The sequence below is a fragment of the Phasianus colchicus genome, chromosome Z (genome assembly GCF_987193195.1).
Source record: "Phasianus colchicus chromosome Z, bPhaCol1.hap1.1, whole genome shotgun sequence".
Classification (NCBI taxonomy): domain Eukaryota; kingdom Metazoa; phylum Chordata; class Aves; order Galliformes; family Phasianidae; genus Phasianus; species Phasianus colchicus.
The window spans coordinates 41467051-41471083 of record NC_143476.1 but is presented as its reverse complement, the minus strand read 5'-3'; the positions used below and the strand labels follow the sequence as shown (position 1 = coordinate 41471083).

Sequence of the window (4033 nt, the reverse complement as noted above, 5' to 3'; positions counted from 1 at the left end):
GGCGTATGTGGGAGAAAAGGCCATTGTGATGGGAGTCAGTGTGATCTTGAGGAGTGGAAAGCAGTATTCTTGAGATGAAACGTGAGGTATTTCTAAGAGTCCTGGTATTTCTGGGAGAAAATGTCTTGTTTTGGAGAGCCAAAGTCCCATTTTGGGGGCAGAAGCTGGTATTTCTGTGACACTGCCATCTTGATGGGGGTAAGTGTGATCTTGAGGAGTGTAAAGCAGCATTTTGGTTAGAAAATGGGAGCTCTTCCTAAGAGCAGTGCTATTTCTGGGAGAAAAGGAGCTCTACTGGGCATAAAAATGGTGTATCTGTGATAAAATGCCACCTTTCTGAAAGAAACTGTCCTCTTGCGGAGTGTAATGCTGTATGTTCCGGAGGAAATGGGAAATATTCAGCAGAGTCCTGGTATTTCTGGGAGAAGAGGTCTGATGTGGGGGGGGGAAGGTGATGTATCTGTGAGAAAGCTGGTGTTTCTGGGAGAAAATGCCAGGTATTGGTGAGGAAACAGATGCTAGAGAGGGAAAAGGCCATCCCTTTGGGAGAGAAGTGTTTTTATATTCTCAGAAGTGAATCATCAGATTAAACTAGCATGCCACAGTTTAGTGGTAAACCTCTAACACTACCAAATCTACATATGTAGATTTTGCTTTAATGTCACAGGCAACAGAATGTAATCAACTAACAAACAAAACAAGCAAACAGAAAATTCACATCCAAATAAACCAGAAAGAGGAGTTTATAGACACTCTACAGAACTGTTAGCTGTGCTATGCTTTTCAAAAGCTGGAATTTGTCCTACAGACATCTCAGAAGTTGCACATCTGTCCAAGAAGAATCATTGCACTTTATTTCTACTGTACATGTTTATCTTATATCTTATTCTTCATTACTGTTATGTACTATGCAAAATACATAAAGAAAAAAAGCAGTAATCAAACTATACATACTGTGAGCAGGGCTTTGTGAAGGCTGCAGTACTGTACAGAAGAAAGCCTTGAACAGATCTATCTCAAATTCAGGGTAATAATACATTTATTTCCTACCCACATTGCTCATGTAATCCACCAACTATTTTAGGAACGCCTAGATTCTTAAAAATACAGAAATTAAAGTGATTTCCTGATCAACCCTTACAGAAAGACACAAGTTTAAACATGAAAGCAACTATGAATGCTTTGGAGAGAAAAAAATAGAATGTAATGTTAATAATCCCTGTAATGTTAATAAGCTAAATAACAGTTTCAAAGTTTAGTATCTTGATGCTTTACGGAGCTCCCATAAAATGGCTCTGAGCCTTCCCTTTCTCATGATTTTGCACACCCACGCAACTTGCTCTGTGGGGATGGAAGATAACAGGATTTAGATCCTTGACACACTGCAATTGATTTAACAATAAATATTGTCCATCCTAGTTTTGGGTTACTATAAGATGAAAGCAAAAATCTATATACTGATCTACTGGTTTTCTTTTAAAAAACATTCATCTGATGCTGAAGGCTAATTCTGTAAAGCTGAAACTTAAATCCCAGCAGAAACAGGTTCCCAGATATTAAAAACAAACAAACAAACAAACAAAAAAAAAAAATCATAAAAGTATGTATAATGAAATCTTTAGGCATGTGACAAACTTTGTTTTATATATTATATGATTTCAGAACATCTGTCACACACACTCACAAACTTTCCTTAGAAGGAGAAGCAGAAGTTTAGATGATGATAAAGTTATGTTCTTACCACATTAGAAGGTTCCAATTTCTTCCTTCTAGCAAGGTCAGTGATATTATTGCCATTGTAGTTGATGCTCTCCATACAGCCTTTGAAATTTTTTTCTGCTGTTAGAACTTGGCTTCCCAGAAAAAGGCATGCCTCCAAAGGTTATCTTTGTATCAGAAAATGAAAGACAGTTACTGGAGGACAAGGGCTTAGAATTTTTGCTTACTAGAAAAAGAAAGTATCAAACAAGTACTGGAAAAGTAGGAAAAAGTTAAGTTTCAAGGACATTTCCATCAGAAAGAATGGAAATGAAGAAAGAACGGAGCCCCCAGGCTGGTTGTTGAGTGAGAATTACTGCTTACCCAGCATCCGTTTGCTTCATCAAATGTCCCCCATCTGCTCACAGAAACCTCTCTAAGATGCTTTTCTGAAGAATATTTGGCAGCATGTTTCCCAGGGCTGATACCTAGAGGAGAGGGTTACATGGAGACTTGCTGTCTATCTTGATGGCAAACCCCTCCTAAGTAGGAATCCAGAGCTGGTGACTCACTTTGTAGCCTTGTATAGGTCTGGGGCAAGACAACATTATGGCAGTGGGGAGATACACATGGTCAGGCTGGACAGGCCTCTGAGGTCTCTCATTACACTCCGCAAGAGGACAGTTTCTTTCAGAAATGTGGCATTTTATCACAGATACACCATTTTTATGCCCAGTAGAGCTCCTTTTCTCCCAGAAATAGCACTGCTCTTAGGAAGAGCTCCCATTTTCTAACCAAACTGCTGCTTTACACTCCTCAAGATCACACTTACCCCCATCAAGATGGCAGTGTCACAGAAATACCAGCTTCTGCCCCCAAAATGGGACTTTGGCTCTCCAAAACTAGACATTTTCTCCCAGAAATACCAGGACTCTTAGAAATACCTCACGTTTCATCTCAAGAATACTGCTTTCCACTCCTCAAGATCACACTGACTCCCATCACAATGGCCTTTTCTCCCACATACACCAGCTTTCTCCCAAATACACGACATTTTCTCCCACATACACCCGTTTTCTCCCAAAGATGGGACATATTCTCCCAGAAATGCCAGCTTATTCTTTAAAAAAACGGCCTTTTTTCCCGAAAATACCAGCTTTCTCACAAACACCTGTCATTTTCCAACCAAGTCTGCTACTATCTCCCAGAAACAGCCGGTTTCCGAGAAATACCTGACGTTTGCTCTCCCAAATACTACTTGACACTCCTCCAGAGGACATTGTCTCCCCTATTTACCACGTTGTCTCCCCAAGAGACCACTTGGCACACCAAAAAGACCACCGTTGCTCTCCAGTACAAGATCTTCTTTCCCACCGGTTCCCACTTTTCTCCCCCAGCTATGTCCTTTCCTCCCAGAAATGCCACTTTTCCCTTGGAAATTTCACCTTCTCTTCCAAAAAGAGGAGATTTGCTCCCAGAAATACCCCTTCTCTTACAACTGCCACACGCTTTCTCCCCAAAAAGCCTCCATGACAATGCCAAATGGGACACTTGCAGCCAAGAAGAGGACACCTTCTCTCAGAAAGACCACTTTTCTCCCCAAGAGAGGAGATTTTCTCCCAATTGGATGACATTTGCTGTAAGAAAGACCTGTTTTCTTCCCTCAAGAGGACATTGTCTTTCCCACTGAGGACATTTTCTCCCAGAAGTGCCGCTACTCTTTGAAACACCTCCATTTCCTCCCAAATCTACTCCATGACACGCCTCAGGATGACACTTACTCCCCGATTTGGGGCATTTTCTCCCAGAAATACCACTTCTCTCCCAAAGGGATGGCCTTTTCCCTCTCTAGCATCTGTTTCCTCACCAATACCTGGCATTTTCTCCCAGAAACACCAGCTTTCTCACAGATACATCACCTTCCCCCCCCCACATCAGACCTCTTCTCCCAGAAATACCAGGACTCTGCTGAATATTTCCCATTTCCTCCGGAACATACAGCATTACACTCCGCAAGAGGACAGTTTCTTTCAGAAAGGTGGCATTTTATCACAGATACACCATTTTTATGCCCAGTAGAGCTCCTTTTCTCCCAGAAATAGCACTGCTCTTAGGAAGAGCTCCCATTTTCTAACCAAAATGCTGCTTTACACTCCTCAAGATCACACTTACCCCCATCAAGATGGCAGTGTCACAGAAATACCAGCTTCTGCCCCCAAAATGGGACTTTGGCTCTCCAAAACAAGACATTTTCTCCCAGAAATACCAGGACTCTTAGAAATACCTCACGTTTCATCTCAAGAATACTGCTTTCCACTCCTCAAGATCACACTGA

The 4033-nt window shown here is 41.6% G+C and overlaps 1 long non-coding RNA gene across 1 annotated transcript; it reads right to left on the bottom strand.

Annotated features, from left to right (window-relative positions):
* Nucleotides 1-1319: 1319 nt before the first annotated feature.
* On the bottom strand, nt 1320-2235 carry LOC149912912 (uncharacterized). Its single transcript, XR_016462297.1, has 3 exons — nt 2083-2235; nt 1742-1886; nt 1320-1341 (listed from the first exon to the last, which is right to left on the bottom strand). It is a non-coding gene; the product is annotated as an uncharacterized LOC149912912 (long non-coding RNA).
* Between the last annotated feature and the right edge of the window lie 1798 nt (nt 2236-4033).